Genomic DNA, 22,376 nt, shown 5'->3' on the forward strand with positions numbered 1-22,376 from the left:
TGGCAGCCTGAGCAAACTAATACAATAGATAATAATAATGCTGCTGCTGCTGGTGGCAATCATGATGAGCCACAATAATACTGTCACCCTCAGAGGAAGCATACTATAAAGATTTAAAGTGAAGTTTTGAAGTCAGAATTAGCTAGGCTCATCATAGCCCTGCCACTTACTGGTCCTGTAATTAGATTTTTAACCTATCTAAACCTTAGTTTCCTTAGCCATAAAATAAATATCCAAATAGCATCAATCTCAGAATGATGTCATGAGACATCATTGAATAAGTTATTGTGTATAAAATGCTTAGTTCACTGCTTGTGTATGTCATGAAACAGGATATATGCTTCATACCTACTAGGATTAAAAATCACACTTGCATAACTTACCTTATAGTTTTGTGAGGATGAAGTAAAACATTGCACATGAAGGTGCTATGTAGAATTAAGTAATTTTATTGTTGAAGATGTGACAATTTGGGACATTTGTAAGCATTATTCATTTAACAAATATTTAATGTGTTTATATTATATGTAAACTCCAATTCATAAACTTTCATTCCATGGTATTTCTCTTCAAGTTTCTCAGATGAGTCCAAGTGTTTTGATTTTTTTTTTAAAGATTTTATTTATTTATTTGAGAGACAGAGAGCACGAGAGGGAAGAGGGCAGAGGGGGAAGCAGACCCCCTGCTGAGCAGGGAGCCAAGTCCAAGTGTTTTGAATAATTAGGTGGCTGTGCTGTCGGTCAGAGCTACAGCAATCTCTGAACCATATTCTCTGATTGGCTTCCAGCATGCAAAAAGTTAAAATTGCATTCTATTGATCTCCATGACCCAGAGATGGAAAGGGTTGGTTGTTAATGAAGCACAATCATTATTTCCAGGTAGAGAATTTTTCAAGAATAAAAATTAATGACAGAAGGAAGTTCAGATCTACAAGCCCTTTATAGCATGTGTTTAAGCTTTAGGTTGCTTGGTGCTTTCAGTCATGCCTGGGTTTATTTAAAAGATTAAAAAATATTGGTCTTGATTTTTTTGTTAAGTTATTCTTAGGAATTTTACCTTTTAAATTTCTATGTAAATGGGATCTTTCCTTAATATGAAATATTCTAATGGATTTTTGCTGACATATAGTAAAGCTATTAATTTTTATTTATTTATCTTTTATCTTACCCCATGTTGAGCTCCCTTGTTAGCTTAAATAGTTTTTCAATTGATTCCTTTGGATTTTCTAGGAAGATAATTATAATTGCAAATAATAATTTTGTCTTTTCCTTTTTAATATTTATTTAACATTTCTTTTTCTTGTCCTACTGCATTGGTTAAAGCCTCCAGAACAAATCTCAATGATACGGTGTCTTTGCTTATTCCTAATTTCAATAGAGGTATCCTTAGTCTTTCATCATTACATAGGTTTGCTGTTACTATATGATATGTATTTTAAATATCATGTTAAGAAATTTTCCTTCAGTTTCTAGCTTAGTAAGAATTAATAATTTGATTTTTTTGTCTCTTTGGTAGAAGTCACTAGTCTCATTTATTCAGACTAGGGCCATCTTCCTATTCCCCCTGAGCCCATAAGCCAAGGTGTAGGAGGGGCTTGCTGGAAAGTGTGGATGAATCCTAAGTAACCACAATGCCTTATTGTATAGATTCTTCTAAGTTAGGCCAACTACAGGAACTTGAACTAAACTGATTAAATAAATCACTGAAAAAAATGAATACTAATTTTTTTGAACGCTCAAACCAAACCCAAATGTTATTTTTTAATTGAGTGAGAGTCAAAGAAAAGGTCTTTTTTTCTTTTTAAAACTCCCTAGGAAATTTGTTCAAAGCAGTCTCAAAGCTATATATTTTTGGAGTAATGTTGAAATGGAACAAAGGGACAACTTCAAAAGTCTCTAAATTCAATCTGCCAGGACAAATGCATCATCCATGCAAAGTCCCTGGTAACAGGAGGCATACTGCTGGAGTTGGGGTGGCCAGACTCTGGAAGTGGCAGCAAAACTCCAGCTCTTGCTTCTGATGTTGCAGTATTACTCCAGCCTCACGCCAGGACTTTTAACAGAATATGAACCTTGGTCAACCTGGTATTAGGAATCCAGCTCAAGGCATCACTTCCCAGGACATATTCTTGAGGAGGGATAAGTAAACTGCATGCGCAAACATATATGTAATTCATCTGTAACCACCCCCCTGCCTCCTATCATAATGACAAAGCAAATGGCATTAGCTACTTTTCTATGTAGGTGTAGGTGTTTTCTTATGGAAAAGTTGTGAAATAGGCAAAGTATGTCTTCAGTCCTTCAGGTTTGCATTTGTGTCTCCTTCCATGTTTTCAGGAAGGGCCAGGTCTTATTTGCATTTGCAGTACTAAATGGTCCCACCATTTAAAATTTTAATATTTCAGGGAAAACTTCTTTGACTGCTGTCCTACACCAATTTAGGTCAGTTTGAATCTTCTGATCACCTTACTATTGCAACTGAAATGAAATTATTTCTATATTTTTGTCTATTTCTCGGTTTAAGATCTGTCTTTGCAACTAGAGGTTAAGCTCCATGAGGGCAGTTATTTGGAATGTAACTTGCCCATAGTATATTTCCAGTAAATATTGAATAGATGGTTGGGTGGATGGCCTGGAGAACCACAGTGAGAGAACTCTAATATCGCTTTTTTGGATGGCAGTGGTTGCCAGCCTTTTTGAATTTGACCATAACCTGCTCTCTATCTTTTTAAATAATCCTCAGTTTATGATGTCCCCCCATGACTATGATAGTAACCATGGTCTAACAGATGAAATGCAATTCTTTTAAAAAACATTCAATTCAAGCTCCATCAACAGTTTGGTTTCATTCTTACATCTCACTATTTTCCTGAGGTAAGAACATACTTTGTACTTCCTGCTCCTTTGCCTTTGCCCCAGTTGTTTCTCTCTAAAAAGCTCTGTTTTCTCAGCTATGTAATGCTAACCCTCATTCCAGACCCAGTTTAAGTCTCACCTTCTCCAGAAATCCTTCTCTAATTGCTCAGTTCCAAAAAGTCCCCTTAGCCCTTACATTCTGATGCTCTTACTTAGTACATAGCCTTGATGATGTTGAATTTAGCTCTGTCATAGGCTGTGTTCCCCAGGGAAGCAGACTCTGAGGTGAAGTTAAGTGAGGTAGGATGTTTGTTAGGGAGTGCCCTTTGGATTAACATCTGTAGAAGGGAGACAAAGGAGTGGGCAGAGGGAGAAACAAACCTGAGATGTAGACCTTACTCCCCACTGATGAGGGGAGCTGTGGCCAGTCAGAGTTGCTTGGCATTGACTAAAATGGCCCAGCTCTTACATTCATATGGTAATCAGTCACTGGGTGTGGCCACCTTGGGTTGGGAGTGATCTTGGGCAAGGCAGCTCTCTGTAGTTGATATAATCCCTGGAGTGGCAGCAGCTAAAGTCTCTCCGCAGATAGCACTCCCAGCAGGCAGGACAAATCCATCCATCCTTCCTTCCTTCCTTCCTTCCTTCCTTCCTTCCTTCCTTCCTTCCTTCCTTCCTTCCTTCCTTCCTTCCTTCTTTCCTCCTTCCCTCCCTCCCTCCCTCCCTCTCCCTCCCTCTGTCCCTTTCTCCCTCCCTCCCTCTCTCTCCCTCTGTCCCTCCCTCCCTCCCTTCCTTGCTTCCTTCCTGAGAGAGGGACACCACGGGGAGTGGGGATGTGGGGACGGGCAGAGGGAGAGGAAGAAGGAGAGAGAGAATCTTAAGCAGGCTCCACGCTCAGTGCAAGCCTGACATGGACCTCCATCTCACCACTCTGAGATCATGACCTGAGCCAAAATCAAGAGTCAGATGCTTAACCCACTGAATCAGCCAGGTGCCCCAGGATAAATTCTTTCTTAATAGGTAATCAGTGTCTACCACAAGCTTCTTAAGGTATAGACCATGTCTTATTTATCTGTGAAGGCCCCATAGTGCCTTGCCCTGTGCTTGACACATAATCAATGCTCAGTGGGTAGATAGATGCTAAGTGAGTTGCCAGTTGTTTTTGGTCTAGATTCTTATTTCTGACCATATAATGAGTTCTTTGAAATAAAGAATACTTGCTCCTCTAGAACTTATTACTAGGCTTTTCATATAGTACAGGAGATTGATCTGGCTGCCTTTTAGAGCTAATGCACAGGTATATGTTTCATAGTTGGGTACGTGTCTGTTTTGGGTTGGCTTTATATTTCAAGGCACATGTGTCATGGTGGGTGAATGTGTGTTGTGATTGGTGTAGATTGTGGCTGAGGGATTGGGGGTATGCCTGTGATATAGCTGAATGTTTATATTGATGTAGCTGGTTGTGTATGCTGAATTTTTGTAGTGCCTGTCTTAGTTGGTGCATGTCTTCTAGCAATTTGGTATGCATAAGTTGTGAAGCGTATGTGGATGGTATTGGTGTTTGTGGTTGTTGAACCTGGGCATGATGACTGGGGGATGAGAGAGAGATGAACTTGTGAGTCTGTGTATTTTGTGAGGGCTCTGTGTGTGTGTGTGTGTATGTTTGTGCGTATGTGTGCACATAAATATGCATGTTCATGCTTGAGTATGAGCATGTGGTGGCTAGAGTGCCTCTGCCCTGGCTGGGGTCTGGTTCATGATGTTGGCTGTTGTTGGGAGCCCAGACTCTAAGCTGTAGGCCCCTCTCCTCTGGCCTTGTGAAGGCCGAGCAGGCCCCATCCCCAGCCCTAGCAGCATGAAATCCCTCCACTTTCAGTAGACAGCAGTATCAGCCATAATTAAAGCTAATTATTCCACAGTGCTCTGCATGTGTGTTGGCCTCCAAAGTACCCTGCAATGAGCGGGGAGGCAGCAGGGCTGTTTTTCTTCATAAAAACTTATGAGGAGCGCTGAGCAGATTAACAGCTTTAATGACAAAAATTACCACTTACAACACTGACTTCAAATCAAAGAACAATATCCGCAGACAGATATTTTCATGGTTTTCATAACAATTCATTATAGGTGGCACCAAGGGATTACATTTTTATTTCCCCTGTGTCATCTTTCTCAGACTCAGGTTCATTTCTCTTAATGAGGCGGCAGAAGATAAAGGGCAGAGACAGTGCCTCCGTGGCCTCTGCTGTGCTAGAGGCATTTAGGGTCACAGAGCCGTCAGAGCTCCAAGAGGAGGGGCTGAGGAGAGAGAGTGATGGGAGCAAGAGGCTTCCTGCCATAATGAACCAAAATTAAGACATAAATTCTCCCACCTTTGTTCCGACAGCTCCAACTTGGGGATTCAGTTTTTTAATGAGGAATGGAGCAGAAGCAAAAATTATTAGCTAATTAATTGTACAGAGAACAAAAAAACAAAACAAAAAAACCCCAAAAAAACCCAAAAAATCTTACAGGAAAGATTGGGAAAGGGGAGCTGTCCTGTCCCAGAAGTTCTTTAGAAGCAGCACTGAAGGGAAAGTTTCCATGTCTGCACAGTGGCATTGGGAAGTGGGGATGGGTGTGTGGTGGGCTGGTTCTTGTTTGCCAGGCTTGGCTTGGTAAGAGAGAATGTGGTGGAGGTCCAAAGGGCTTATGGGAAGGAGCCTCCCATAATGCCCACTTGCTGACTTCCTTTAGGCTCTTGACAGAGTGGCTTTCTGATTGAGCCAAATAGAGCAGAACCATTTGAAGAGCCAAGTGTAGTAGCTTCCCTCCGTGTGGCTTCTGCCTCTGACCATTGGATCAGTGGCACTCAAGTTTAAGTGTTCATAAGAACCACCTGAGAAGCCTGGAGAAGTACAGCTTCCTAAGTCTCATTCACCAGGTCTGGGCTCGGGCCTAGGGATGTGCATTTAAAACAAGTGTACCAGGAGATTTTTCTGCCTACTTAAGGTTAAAAGCCACTGATCACTGTGCTCAGAATCAGGAATTCTATCCCATTTCTTATTGTCCCCAGATTCTTCATGTGACTTTGGACTGTTTATTTCTTTACTCTATGTCTTGGTTTCCTTGTCAATGCACAGAGGACAATAATACCAGTTGAGAAATTACTTTGAGATAAATGCCTCATTTGCTTTCACTGCTTGTAAAACCCAAATTAAATCTCAAAATCCTGGCATACTCTTTACAATCCATTCAGATCTCTAACAGGTTTATAAATAAAATAATTAAAACAGAAAAATATATTGCTTGTCATCAGCTTTTCATTTTTGAATTTGGTCTTTACTTTCTTTGCTACTATTTTTCTGGGTACTGGTAGGGTAGAGATTTTAAAATTTTTTATTGTGGGACTCCAGAAATAGAGATAACAAAATGGTTGTGACAGGAATATGAGAAAAGGCAGATGGGTCTATTGTGCATTTAGTGTGCAGCAGACAACATCTGAGTGTCTTGATTAAAATTTGTCAGACTATACATCTCCTTCTATCAATTTCAACAGGTCAAGGAACATTAACACTGCAACTATCTGTGAGGGACAAATGCAACTGCATATGATTATCTTTGTGTATTAGACAATGAGGGGATCCTGCATCATAGAATTCTGATTATAGCTTGTATGCTGGACATTGTGCTAGGTATTAATATTATGGCGATAAATAAGATACATTTCTTGCCAATAGATTATTATTCCTCATAATCTAGAGGAAACTAGGTAGAGGAACAGGTAATTATGATATTGTGTGGTCTTACATCCTGGGTACCATGGAGGTACAGAGGAATGACACATCATTCTTGTAGGAAGCAGAGAGAGGCATTGTGGATGGTTTGGGAGAATGTCATGGTATTGGAAGGCAATGAAGGGAGATTCTTATTGGTTGGACCAACACTTGGCACAGTAGTCAAATGGGTAAATATTGTTTCTTGCACATCCTCAATCTCTGATTTCAACAACTCTCTCTCCACTTGAGGTATCTCCTGATCCAGGGAAAACCAATGACCTGGACACCCAGGGATTCTTCTGTGGCTCAACACCACCACAGTGTGCCTTTCTCCACACCCACACTTGCAGTGAATGCTTTCTAACCATCAATACTTCAAAATGCTGTGCTCTAATCATTCATCTTTCTAAATTATGACTTGGAACAAGTTCAACTCTTCTCTTGTTTCCTTTTGTCTGTGACATTAAACAGTCAATAAGACCCATTGCTTCTATCTCTGCAATGTCTTTTGATTTCTTCCTCTCTTTCTTTTGAATTTTCCATCATGCTACACCAGATTTTTATCCTCTCTGACCTAAAAAACCTTGGGTAGCCTTTTTGCCTTTAATTTTTTGGCCATTTGATACATTCTCTACATGGCCATATACAATGTTATTTAAAATAGAAATACGAAGAGTTACCTTTTTTCTTACATTTGTTGGATAAATGCAATCACTTCTATGTGGCCTTAGAGGCCTTGCCTATTTTGACCCAATTCCAGTCTTTCTAAGATCATCTTCTGCTAGGTTCTGGCTTCAACCATGCAAAATACTCCATTATTATCTCCAGTGAGTCATATGTCATCTTTTGAACACACAGTAGAGTTCTATGTTTTCGTGCTTGTCTAATATGATTCCCTCTGCTTGGAATGCCTTTTAGAGAAATTTATATTCCAATTCCTTCCTAAAGGAGTTAGAAATAAGATTGGATAATTGGTCATTTGGTTTCACTTATTTGTGGAACATAAGGAATAGCATGGAGGACATTAAGAGAAGGAAGGGAAAAATGAAAGGGGGGAAATCAGAGGGGGAGATGAACCATGAGAGACTATGGACCCTGGGAAACAAACTGAGGGTTTTAGAGGGTAGAGGAGGTGTGGGGATGGGTGAGCCCAGTGATGGGTATTAAGGATGGCACATATTGCATGGAGCACTGGGTGTTATACGCAAAACAATGAATCATGGAACACTACATCAAAAACTAATGATGTATTGTATGGTGGCTAACATAACATAATAAAAATTATTAAAAAAAAGAAATAAGATTGGATAATTGAACTGATTAGATGATTGGATGATTGAAATAATAAGTAGTATCTCCTCTATCACAAGTCCATGTAATGGATAAAAAGAAGTTCATGTGATTTGGTCTAGTCCTTGGTCTTAACAGTTCAACACATTAAGCAAGGTTTCACTACTTTATTCTAACCATGTTCTCTGCAGTCCCATTCTTAAATATATGTTGAGGAATGTTAAATATTTACAGTTAATTTCATAAAGTATTTGATTCCTTTTGGACTTCTTCTGTCACACTGTTGGAATTTAATGAGGTTTTTTTTTTTTTTAAACTTAAGCACTAAACTCCATTTTTTCACCTATTACAAATTCTAATGATAAACATTTATTAAGTGCTTTGATATCCCAGGCATAGTTCTAAATTATTTACCTGAAATTAACTCATGAAATTCTCACATTAGTCCAACAGGGTAGGTTCTATTATTATCACCATTTTAAAGATGAGGACATTGGAGCCACAGAAAGGTCAAAACTTGTCTAGTAAGTAGTGGTCCTTTGGCTCCAGAACCTGCATTCATATATACTGAACCAACAATTATGTGCTACTGAATAGGCAGCTGTCTAGTGGAGGTATTAAGTAGGCATCCAAATTCTGTCTGGTCTCAGCCATTCCTCTGCAAGTTTCCTAAAAGATATATTCCCATAACAAGGTCATATAAAGGGACATTTTATTACCAGCTTGTGCTTAGCCTTGTACCTAAAATAGAATCCTTTGGACCACCTGGAGGACATGTTTTGCCTAAGACAGAAGACCAAGGCCTAGAATCTGAGCTGGCAAAGAGGTCTTCTTTGCCCCCTTTTCTGAGTCCTTGTCTCTATCTTACCACTCTAGTGGTGAGCAAAGGTCAGTGGTGGGAGGAATAAGTCAGGGAGCAAAAATAGCAAGAACAGGCATTAGTCTTGCTGCCTACAACAGGGCTGATTTAGACTGCTTAGAGATGGTATCATCTAGAAAGCCTTTGTATATAGCACAGTGCATATTCTTATTCTTAAGGATATTAATATGTATATCATATCTATCTTTGGTATATTGTAGTAGAATAGAGAACAATGCTGGGTTCATAAGAGGTCTCAATAAATTTTTATAGAAATGAATGCAAGATTCTATAAGTAGAGAAACACAGTGATGGCTTTATGCATAATTAGGTAATGTTTATGTAAATTACGGTTTACTCATATAGTAGAGTGTTTTGCGGTCATTAAAATATTTTAAAAAAATTTTTACAAATAATTTTAAATGAAATAAGAATGATGTAATATTAAGTGAAAAAGCAGGATGCAAGATTATTATATAATATGGTCTCAGCTATGTAAAAATAGGCATTAATAGTTATTAAAGAAGAATAAAGATTATCTATACTTGCTTCTCCAGGATATATTGTTAAATAATAAAGCAAGAAGCAGAGTAAGTTCTATAGAATAATCTCATTTCATGTAAAAATGTATATATTTCAAGTCCACATAAAACTGTTTCTCTTGGGAATAAAACTGGGGGTGGTAGTGGCTACAGTGGAAGAATAGAGTGGAAGATCTTAATTTTTATTAGACACTTTTATTTTTTTTTTGCCTTGGATTTTTTTTTTTTACCATGTCCATACGTTTTCTTTTCAATAATGAAAGTTTCTTTTTTATAATGGTATAGATACATAAATATGTCGGTTAGCAATAGGGGGAGCATGAGTTTGTGAACAATTTAATTTTTCTTCTTTTATCTTTTTTTGCTTTTCTAAATGTTCTACAATGAGTATATTTTATTTTTAAAACTAAAAAAATACTAAACATGATTTAAGACAAGCTGAAAACCTGGAATGGTGGCCAGGGACAGAATTAGAAGAGAAGTCTCTGTGCTATTCTTACAAAGAACTCAAGCATCCTTTAAGCATGTGTTCAGAGATTGCCTCCTCAGAGAGGCCTTGTCTTGAGCACTTGCTCCTAGCTGAGCTTCTTCTAATATTCTCTCCATAACACCTTTTTTGGTATCTTTCACTGCATATTCGCCATCATCTTGTTTGTTGGTGTGTTTGCTTATTTAATACTTGTGTCGTCCTCTGGGCTACAGGTTCTGATCTGGGATCATGTCTGGTTGTTTACTCAGGCACTCCAGTCCAGTGCCTGCTACACAATAGGTGCTCAATAAATATTTGTTGAGTTACTAATGAATGGGTGAGCACTCATCCTCTTCATGATCCTTACATCCTAGAACCCACTGACAAAAATCTTTGTAGATAAGAGGAGAAACATCCACAGTGGACTTATGCTTTAGCATGTTGGCTAAGGATGGTCCCAACCAAGGATACCAACCCCAAGGCAACAAGAAGAGAAGGATGGGCCTAGGAAATGAGTTAGAGGAAGGAGAGTGGTGCTTTATACTTAGGACAGCTGTGTCATAATGTCATGTGGGCATTGTCATTGGCATGGTGGCAGGTATCAGTTTGTCAGATTTATGGTGAAGGCTCCCCTGTTGTCACATGGGCACATAAATTGGGAATGAGGGATGGAAGGTGGACTACCAACTGTTATCAATAACCCTGGTAAAGCCCACATTTCATTTGCAAGGAAGACCATGATATTAGAGGTAACAGAGCATGAAATGGTAGCAAAGAATTTTAAGAGCTGTATTCTTCTAGACTTGGCTGGGCTGGGAGCTGGCTGTGTGTCTTTGTTATAGTCATTCCACCTCTCCTCTTGTTTTCTTATTTATAAAGGGGGGCACTGAGTGATAATCTCTAAGAGTTTTGGGAGTGTACCATTGAATGATTGTATAAAATAAGGGCTTTTCAGAGCTTGGCTGGAGAAACTTTTCAGTATGATTTCTAGGCACTGTCAACAGGGTCCCAAGTGAGACATGGTGCAAATGTGGGATGTGAGTCTGGTCATGGATGAAGGGCTAATGTGATGTGACAAAAGGTCATCCCAACATCTTTCTATAGAAAAGAGTTACAGTCTTCAGTGACTATAACCAATAAGATGCATGAAATTGATCATGTACGTGCATAGGTAAATTCTGGCTTTGCCATCTACTATCTGAGAGACCCTGGGCAAGTTTCTAAGCCTCAGTTTTCTATAAAATGAGGATAATAATAGTAATACTTATTATTATAAGGATTTATCTAAGAATCAAATAAGAGGATGCATGAAAAATACCTAGAACAGTGTGTGGTCCATAGTACTGGTCAATAACTATCAGCTTTTATAATTTAACATAATATCAGTTATAATTACAGAGTGTAGACCATGTGCAAGGATTGCCTTTGTTCTCCATGGCCCTGTTTAAACCCTGTTTAAAGAAAACAGAGTTTTCTTTAAGGGAGTGCTATCATGGTAAAATGTTTCCTGCTCTAGAGAAGAGCCTCTACCAAGGATGTACATATTATTAATAAAGCCACCATTTTCACCTTCCAGGTGCTTGGTCTCCATCATCTCCTTTGGGCCTTACAACAACTTCTGTGAGGTCAGTCTTCCTCTCCCCTGTGTGGCTGAGCCTCAGCAAAGTTACCTGCCTGAGTGAGGGGCAGTGCCAGGGATGGGAACCAAGGTCTGTTTGACTTCAAAGACCATGCATTTAACCCCTGGGCTATACAGCCTTTTGCAACTGTTACTTGTGTTTTCTCTGAGCTCCATTTTCTGGCAGCCAAAGGTCATTCTTGTCCTTCTTCTTCTATTGTTGGCTTATGGATCACAGAGGGTGGGAGTTGGTCTTCTGTATTCCCCATGGGTTTCCTGGGCCTGTCTTCCATCTGTTCCAGCATTAGCTACAAACTGTGTGTAGGGTCTTCAACCCTAAGTCCTCCGGACACTTCCAAATGAGAGAAGGTGACCCCAAGTTCAGGCCAGCATGGGCTGTCCACAAAGCGTGGGAAAATTATCAGCAGAGACAAAAAAAATTTTCTCCCTCAAGAACTGTTTTTGTAAGGCTGCATTTTCCGATGTGAAGAGCACATTTTTTGTTAATCTGCTCTCAGTGGCAGAATCGGGGAGAGTGGGAACAGGGCTATTTTATCTACCCAAAACAATTCATCAAACGAACTCAGGGGATCCGAGATAGTGTCTAACAAATAAAAGTCAACATTGCTCCCTTTGTCTTGGGCCACACACGCAAACCATTTCTTTTAAAGGTAAGAGGGGTCATCTTGATGTTCTATGGATGTCAGCAAGCACCACATGCTTTCTTTTACCCCTTCCTGTCCCCCAGGGAAACCTGGTGATCTCAGAGGCTGTTAGGAATAGTGGGAAAGAAATAAATGTCAAGGGCAGACAGAAAGAACTTGGTCATTGTGGAGAGTTTGGGCTTCTGTGGGAAAGAACTGGTTAGGCCTCTGGCAAAGCACTGAAGATCAGAGACACGGTTCCGATCATGGAAGGCCCCCCTCAAGAACATGTTAGCTTTCCCTCTGCTTTGGGACAAGAAAGGTAATAATAATGATTTCAGTTAATGTTCCCTGAACTCTTTCAGAGTGCCTGGCATGAGGCTAAAGGCCTACATAGACTATCTTATTTTATCTTCACAGAAGTCCTGGGAGGCAGTGACAATTATATTTCCAATTTCTGAATTGGCAACTGAGGCTCAGGGAGGTGAAGTCACTAGCCTGAGGTCACACAGCTAGAAGGCAGAGGAGGTAGGATTTGGACATGGGCAATCTGATTCTAGTCCCATACTCGGAGAGGCCCAGACAAGCTGTGACTTGCTTACAATCTTAACTCAAGCTAGTTAGAGGGCAGAACTAGGATTAGAATTTAGGGCTTCTGATTTTTCTTTTTTTAACAATATTACACTGCTTTTTGATTTAAACTGTCACAGGAATGACATTTCAAAGGAGCATATTCAATACAGCATTTAATTCATTCGAATTAGTCTCCCAAATGAGTGGACAAGTTTGGTAGTCTCTCTTAAACATTGTCAAAGAGCAGTCAAGGTGATTTTTTTGGTTGTTGTTAAACTCTCTTAAATTATTTTTTTCTGAATATAAAAGGAATATAAAAGTCAATTGCAGAAAACTTGGAAAATATGATAAAATGAAATTAAAAAAAGACCCATAATTCTACCACCCAGAGATAATGTTAGCATTTTAGTATGTTTTAAAAAGCATAGCAGATATCAGGATATATATGTATATACGTTATTTTATTTTTACAACTTAAAATTGTATTAGCTATGACAAATAGGTTTTAAATCTAATGCACATCTGATTGATATTTAAAAAGCTTCTGAGGTCTCATCTGGGTTCTTGGTGTTGTGATGAACTAATGATAATTGCTATTGTTTCATTGTCGAGGACTGCATCTGGAGAAGCATTTATTTGGCTTACTGTCAAGGACTGCATCGTGGCTGCACTCCATTTGAAGACATTTTGATGATAGTTTTATTTCCAGGAACAATGTTGTTGGGACAAGCTGAGGGCTTATTCTCATATTGATGATGTTTGCCTGGTGACCTGGATTAGAGCCAGGATTTCCCTTGCTGCCAATACTCCATGTGCCAGAAGGATATGGGTAATCTCTTGATAGGTATGTGGAGGTCCCATTCCCGGGGACAGAGGGACTAACTGCAGGGGTAAATACTGCTTTATAAACTCAGCCCAGGACACTGCCATCCTGGCAATTGAATAGCATGCCTTGCAGAGTTTGTCAATGCCACATTACCCCATCCCATATTTGTCTGGATACTTGCTTGTCATCTTGCATGTGGCTTTCTGTATAGCCAAGAGCTGAAGTCAATCACTGATGTTAGAACCATTTACTACTGTTTATGAGCCTTATTAAATTACCAAAATAGTGATCACTGGAACCTTAGGGCTGGAAAGTACCTTCAGGTACATTCCAAAGCCCTTATCTTATAGAATAGGCCACCAAATCTCACAGAATGTGACAGGGGCAGGTCATCCAGCTAGTGGCAGAGGCAGGCCTGAGGTCAAGTTCTCCTGACCTGTGTTCAGTTATTACCTTTCTTTGTGGATTTATTTTTAAACTCTATGGCATTACATTTTTTATAAGGAGAGAAAGACATTGATGAATATAGATTTAGAGTCCTACAGAAATGACGTACTTGGGTGCGTGGGTGGCTCAGTTGGTTAAGTGTCTGCCTTTAGCTCAGGTCATGATCCCAGAGTCCTGGGATGGAGTCCCACATTGGGCTCCTTACTCAGCAGAGGGTCTGCTTCTCTGCCCCTCCCCTGGCTTGTGCTCTCTCTCTCACTGTCAAATAAATAAATAAAAAATCTTAAAAAAAAAAAAGAAAAGAAATGATGACTTATAGAGAAAAACATTGTTGAGTAATTTACTTTTACATCTTGATTCTTCTGGTTATCAATGTCTACTATGACTGGTTTCCAAACCAAAAATTTGATCATGTCAAGGAGTTACTTGATTTGTGAATTTATTTTTAGTCAATCATGTTTACTTATGTAGTGATAGCTAACATTTATTGAGTAAATACTGTTTAAGGTTTTTCATGATTTTTCTCTTTTAATTTTCCCAGAATCCTGTCAATTAAGTATCAGGAATATGCTTACTGTACAGATGAGGAAAACAAGGTTAGAAAAGTTGAAAGACTTAATCAGAGTCAAAGCTTATAAAAGACATTTTTCTTTCTGACTCACAAATCTGTTATCTTGTTCACTATACCATTCCAGTTCCTGGTTCACATTTGCATACATATGAGATATAATTTAGGAATCAACTGACTTACTGAAAATAATAGAACTACATGGAATCAACTAAATCTGGGGTTCAAGGTCACCATCCCCATGATTAAAGATCTTTGATTATTTTTTCTATTATACACTAAGCTGGCACCTGATGGCAGGTCCTCCAAGTCAGATTTAACTGTGTTTAGGAGTCCTGATGCCACTTATGTCTATTGTAATGGACTGACCCAGGTCGACATTTGAGCTTTCCAGTGTTCAGACTCTCTTATCCAAACCACAGTCTCCATCTGGTGGGCAATGGGCTTTGAAGGTGGTTGAATTCATGGAGGAGAAAGGGTGAAGGTGGCAGGGAATGGGACTAATCTCTTTTGAAGTCCTGCTTATGATTTTGGGACCATTTTCTCCTTGAGGTCCTGGTGCTCTCTCATCAAAGGCTTGGTAAGTTAATGGTTAAAATGCATTTGCTCACCTTAAAAGACAGCAGTTTCATCACATTACTTTTAGGCTATCTCTTCTTGGTGACTGGATGTCTGGGTTGTGTCATAACAAGGCCAATTAAAAAGAAAAAGGTGAACAAAGCCAAGGCACATCCCCTACCCTCCAAATCAGGTCACATCTCTCTTAAGATTTGCAAATTCTCTGCTATTCTGGAGCTCAGGGCTGCTTCTCTGGAGTCAGTTGTGCAGTTTTATGGCCTGTGTTAACCTCATAATGTTACTCAGTCATCAGATTTTAGGTGGTATGGGGTTAAGAAAGACCAGCTCCTAAGAAGCAGGGCCAAGTACAGAGGAGCTAAAGGGGGGGCCTAGAAACATTTGTAGGAGGCCGAGAAAAGGAACTGGGCAGGGTCCTCAGGCAGGATTTTGCCACTTGCAGCAAGGAAATGCTTCTCGCTACAATTAGGCAGGTGGACATGGTGGCTATCCATCAGCCAGCTGTTTGCACCTGAACATGAGATCTGGCTCTGAGGCTCTGGAAAAACCAAACAACCAACCAACCAACCAGCCAACCAACAAACCAACCAACCAAACACAGAAGTGGCCTTGCTAGTCAATCGATTATTAAGAACAACACTTAATTAATGTCTACTCCCATTTTACTCCGTTAAATGTATAGGTTTCATACATCATATAGGACATAGGCAGATAACACTAAGGGATACCTCTGGTTCCAATAAAACTGGGAATTTATTTTGCTGGCGGCCATGTTTATCATTTCCAAGGCAGTTTTTTTTTTTTTTTTTAAGATTTCTTAAAAAATAATACTAATACTAAAGAGAACTCCATCAGGCCCATTTCCCCAGGAAGTTTGGATTTCTAGAGGGTTAGGAGAGAGATGTTTGTTTTGGCCAGGAGCACTATCAGAAAAATGATTGCCTATAGAAAGAACACTGGGTTGAGAGTCTGAATACCTGAGTTGTCAACCTTGGCTCAGCCATCATTTTGTGGAGGACACTGGATGGATCCTTTACCCCCTGCAGCTTCAGGTTCCTGCTCTAAATGTGAGATTTGGGTTAGTTAACTCTTAAGTTTTCATGTAGCTTGAAGATACAAAGCATCGATTTCTTTAGCCTCTTTTGTAATGTAATTAAATAACCCTTTCCAACTCCTGAGACCGCTGGGAAATGCTCTTTAAAAATATGTAGTCCCTAACTCATTGAAACCTTGTGAGCTGGACTGAAAAGACTCCAGAGGTCACTGGGAACCACTTTTGTGGATTAGCATCATTATAGAGATCCCAAGGGGGAAACACATACACACACAACAACAACAACAACAACAACAACAACAACAGAACCCGATCTGGAGGCTGAAAGGAATTGGAGAAACAACAAATAAGAAAGCAGCCTGGACCATAGTGAGACTCGAGTCATTTGTTGATAATAGAAGGACCTTTCCCAACCACCTTCATCCTTATGATAGTTTCATCTATAGATATTTATTTATTTAATAAATGGGAACTGGCCGAAGCTTGTTGAAAACAAAGTTTGTTTAAAATATTTTGTAACCCTTGACAATCATCCCCCAAACAACAACTGAAAAACCACATGTGATAGAGGCAAAGAGGGAGAGGGCTCTTCTTGGTGAGCATTGTACTTAACTTGCAGAAATATTTAAGAATCTTCAAATCAAATCAAATTAAAACAACAAAAAAAGGGCTTTACTTCTGCCTCATTCCCAAACCACTGCTCTGTCTCCTGTGTTTCCAGATGCTCTTCATAAAAATAGATGTTACATGTTACCTTTCTTTTAGTCTTGCCTTACTTTGTGACCTGCTCCCCCCACCCCCCAGCCCCCAGGACTTCCCTGTCTTTTGTCACTTCTGGGCCATTTCATCGCTGCTGCTCTGTGTCTCCTGTTCTCCATTAGCCCTTATCCTACTTACCCTCGCTAAAGCCTCCGGAATTATTGACAAAATTGTCTCCTAAACCACCTCCCCTCACACAACTGTCTAGGTCTTTTAAAAATATTATTATTACTAAAAACATAATCTTGGTTCATTGTAGGACATTTAGAAACTGAAAGACAAGCAAAAAGAAATATAGAAATTACCCATAAGCTGATGACTCTGAGAGAGCCATTATTAAAATGTTGGTGTATTTCCTGCTGTTTGTGGGTGGAGAGAAGAGTTAGGAAAAAACAGTGTGAGATGAGGCTAGAGAGAGGGCGGTACCAGACACAGGGCCTGGTAGATGTACTACGGATGTGGGACTTTATTCTGAGTACAATGAGAAGATGACAAGAGATCTTAGCAGGGTCAAGAGAAGATCATATGTGTTTTAGAAAGATCACTATGACTGCAGTGTGGAGACCACACTGAGGGCAAGAGACCAGTTAGGAAGCCGTCCAGGAAACTGTGCTTATTCTTAATACTTCACCTTACATCATTTCACTCTTCTGGAATATTCTTTTTTCTCCCTGGGTCCATACAAATTCTACCCTTCCTTCAAGCACCTTGAAGTGCTCAGCTATTCAAAGCCTTCCTGACTTGCCTCTCCCCCAAAGTTTTACTTAGTTCATGGGTCCACATTTTACTAGTTGCTCCATGGGGTATAACCCACAGTTGCACTGAACCACAGCAATCTTGTGGAGCTGAGCATTAAGCATTTTATCTTTGCTTCTCCATCATCATTACTTGCATTGTCTTTTGAAAGATCCTATCAGACATGATAAATTTATTTATACTAAAATGTAAATGAAACTGAATCTATTATCCCTCCCAGGGTAACAGCTTTTTAAAAAACTTCACACCTATTGAAAGTGGAGAGAATAGTATATTGAGCTGGTAAATACCACCAGTCAGTTTACACAGTAATCAACTAAAGGCAAATCTTGTTTCATTTGCACTCCCACCTACTCCATCCTTCCTCAGACATCTTATATTGCAATTGCATTGTAGTAGACAAAACAAATTAACCCCGAAGAATGCATCTTTAAGGGGAAACTACTGGCATTTTGCCAGATGGTTATGGAAAAATAATTTCCATAGGTGCTCTTTTGAACAATCATGTAGCATATAAGTTCTTGCATTGAGTGTCATATATATATATGACATATGTATATATGACAAATGTATATGATATATTTATGTATATCAATGACAAATGTATATTATATATATGTGTGTGTGTGTGTGTATATATATATATAAAACCATGAGACACATAATGCTTTTGGGAAGGAAAATGTTGCCATAAAGTCTAGCACATTTTTCTGGGGGATTTCAAACAGCATGTTAAAAAAGAGATCAAATTACTCTTTTGAGGAGAGGTGTAGGAGAAGGAGAGCATGCCAAACAGAATGACCTTCCACCCTTAAAGATATTTGAGGCCAGGAAACGTCTGAAGGAGTCAGCTCCCACAAAATTTAGGGTGGTACTAGAGAGTAGTGCTCAAAAAGGCAATCTTTATTTTTTTTTTCTTTAGGCAACATAATTAAACTATAATAGTACCATGTAGCACAGTTTTATGAAGCAATAATCCAGTTCCCAAATGGGTAAACTATAAACCTGTTGGCCAAGTCATTTATCCCAATGAGGGAGCCCGATTATTGCAGGGGAAAGCAGGGGATCACCCATTATAATGATTTTGCTACATGAACTCAAATAGGTCTAAGACACTCCATGTGGATTCTTACTCTGGGCAGGGAAGCCAAGACTTTGAATCTAAGGGAAAGATCAAGGTAAGTGGTGTGGGTTGGGGCCTAGAGATGTGTTGGAGAGAGCTCAGGGAGGGTTAGACCTTGCAAAGGAAATTAAATAGTAGGAATCACTTGGCAGGAGTGGGTGAAATCCATAAACTTATAGTTTCAGAAAAAGTCAGACCAAAATTCCTTACACTTCCTTGCTCAGAGAGCAAGAGACTATTTTCTAAGGAAAATGGAGAAGGGAAAGGAACTATTAATTTTGGGGCTCCAACTATGTGCCCAGCATTTTTATAGATTTTTATCTCATTTAATCCCCACTGCAACCCTGTGAAGTAAGGATTATCTTCTATATTCTATAACTGAGAAAAATGAGGCTCAGAGAAGTTAAGTCATTTACCCAGAGACACAGAGCTCATGTCAAGATTCAAACCCACTCCTCTGACTACTGTAGTGTGTCTTACCAGGGCAGCTACAAAGAAGAACCTCTGAAATCTGACCTGGACTGATTGGATGCTCTCCAGGGTACACTTAGTGGTTCCTGATTACAAAATGTTCTTATGCTCTGAGCAGTAAAGAAAGAATGCTGAACACTTTTTTTTTTCTAATGGGATCTTTGGAGCCAGGAAAGCAGCCTTCTATTCTTCACAGAGCCCAGATCTGTCCTCTTCACTGGTCATTTACTTTTCCCCCGCAAAGCACTTACTTTAGTCTATCAAGAACTCAGCATATCGCCAGGCACATGATAAGACATCAATAAATCTTGTGCAGTAAATATACAAATAAGTGAAAACATCATCCACACGTGTATCTCTGCACATAGAGCCGTATTCTACTGTATTGCCATATTTTGGGGTAAGGTTCAAATGTTCACCTGTCTTTACTTCTTCACTTTACTAAAGTCCACTGTTATGTTTTCTTTTTCCCCATCTTTCTAGAGCACTTATTATCCATACTCTCATGGCTCCAAGAACTCATATACTACAGTTTTTGTTCTTGGTTTGGCATGCGGAAATCTTGCCTCTCCGTTTAGAGTAAAGCAACCTAAGGACATGGACTGTGTCTTATTATCCTGTGTCCACATAGCACCTACCACAGCCTTCCATTAGAGGGTTCCGGTGAATGTTGGTTGAATTGAAGAGCCTAAGTGAATTTGAGGAGACAGAAGGCATAGTGGTTAAGAGCGTGGACTTCAGAGACAAACAAAACTGTTTTTAGAAAGCTGGCTCTATACCTGCTAGCCTTGAAAGTAGTTATTCTCTCTCAAAATGTCATCTTCCTCATCTGTAAAATGTGGACAACAATGGCAGCTGCTTAGGCTTGTGTAAAGTTTAAGTGAAGCAGAACACGGCGAGCGCTAAGCACAGTGGTTGGCATGTGCTCGATGCTCCAGGAAGTGGTAGGAAAAGGGAAAAGGGAAAGTAGACAGCAAGGAAGATGACCTCAGTTTTCTTTCTTTCTTTTTTTTTAAGATTTTATTTATTTATTACTTATTTGAGAGAGCATGAGAGGGGAAGGGTCGGAGGGAGGAGCGGACTCCCAGCCCACTGGGGAGCCTCGATTCTGGGACTGCAGGATCACAACCTGAGCCCAAGGCAGTTGCCCAATCAACTGAGCCACCCAGGGGCATGATAGAGGAAGAGAGTGACAAGAAATGGAATGGAGAGATACACAGGAACCAGATCATATAGGACCTTGTAGGCGGTATTGTCTTTATCCCCAGGCAAGAGCCTTAGAGGATCTTACATACTACAATCACAGAAAGCATCAATTTATTAACAAACACACAGGCCTACATTCCTTGTGATTAGCATTCAGTGTTAGCACACAGCAACCCAAACTTGCAAATAACCACTGTTCAGTCCCCAGAGGAATGCTTCCCCATATCTCTTGCCCTATGTCCTCAAGACAGAAGGTCAACAATGTATCCAAATTCTGTAAAGTTTTGATTGAAGTATATGCCGCTGCTGACTTTGTAAATAAGCACTGATTTGGAGTGTGGGAAGGAGTTGAGTGGATGAAGTATTTAGGTAAAAGAAAAGATAAATTAATCTGATAAATTCTGTCACTCAGATATCAAAAAAACTTTTGCATAATGAAGTATAAAATTATTTCCCAACAGTGTGAAGCATCTATTTTCTTGCTTTACCTCATATTCCAAAATGTGCTCCTGAAAGTACTCATGAACACAGTTGCATGTGGTGGCTGAGAAAGGTTTTATATTAGTAAAAAATTCATATTACTCTTAAACTTATATCTATCTATCTATCTATCTATCTATCTAGCAGTAAAAAGTGTGAAGTGTGGTGTGATACTGAGTCTTTTTTTTTTTTTTGAGAGAGAGAGAGAGAGAAAGAATGCACTTGAGTGCAATTGGGGGGTGGAGGGGGCAGAAGGAGAGGGAAAGAGAATCCAGGCAGTTTCCATGCTCAATGCGAAGCCCCACATGGGGCTGGATCCCATGACCTTGAGACTACCACCCAAGATGAAAACAAGAGTCAGATGTTCAACCGACTGAGCCACCCAGGTGCCTCATGATACTGAGTCTTTATACTGGTGACTAGATGACCTTTCAAGCCAAAATTACAAATGGTTTCATTTTTATAAAAATATTTAATATATTTAATATTTTTAAAAAGTATAAATACATTTCATCTTTATTTAAATAATTTGATTAAAATATTGACATTCATTAGTATAATTAACCTTTCACCTTTTAATTTTAGTAGATAATTTTGAATATTTAAGAATAAAAACAGCATTTTTGCAAACAAAAATTTAAGTGTTTTGATTTAATTATACTAATTAAAATTTTCAATGAAAATTTATTCAAATATTGTATACTTTGAATATAATTACTTTTTAATACTTTAGACTATTTCTATTAATTGAACATGATTAATTTTGTTAAAATTAAGACAAGAAAAAACTTATGGAATGAATGCATAAAAATTCATGAATTACCCACATATTTATTTTATTATTCATCCAAATAGCCAAATAAGCATGGTAATAATGAAGTTGAATAGTCTTTGATATTTTGTCAATTATCAGACATTTAAAAATCATATATTTATACTTTTAGTTATCTTAAGGGCCATAAATTTAACATATTTTTAGATCTCACCATTTTATGTATTTCTCAAGTAAATAAACAGAAAAGATATTTTAAAAACTTTGTTATCCTGATTTAAAACTTAAAAAAATTAAAAATGGTATGTGGAATTTCTTTTAAATTCTTGCCCTGAACCCTGCGTATGTTAGCAGAGTCTGACCTGTAAACTGTGGATCTAACTTACATTCTTAAAATGTATCACTGTGGCTACTGGTGGAAAGAAGATGAAACTGGGGGCCAAGCATACTTGTTAGCAGACTAGGCTTTTTCAGGGGTCCAGGCAGGTTGGTGGGATTAGGGTGGTAGAGATAGAATTGATGAGAATTAGCCTGGATCTGTTTTTTGAAAGTAAAACCAAGATTTTCTTACAGATTGGTGTAGAATGTAATAGAGAAGATTCAAAAATGACTCCAAGGTTTTTGACCTGAAACAACTGGCAAATGACAGTGCTTTTTACTTCTTGCCTTTTGGGATTGTTGTGAGGATTATTTAACTGAAATAACATATGTAAAATGTCTATTACAGTGCCTA

Source organism: Mirounga leonina, unplaced genomic scaffold (genome assembly GCF_011800145.1).
Source record: "Mirounga leonina isolate KUSES-001 unplaced genomic scaffold, KU_Mleo_1.0 Mir_104, whole genome shotgun sequence".
NCBI classification, from domain to species: Eukaryota; Metazoa; Chordata; class Mammalia; order Carnivora; family Phocidae; genus Mirounga; species Mirounga leonina.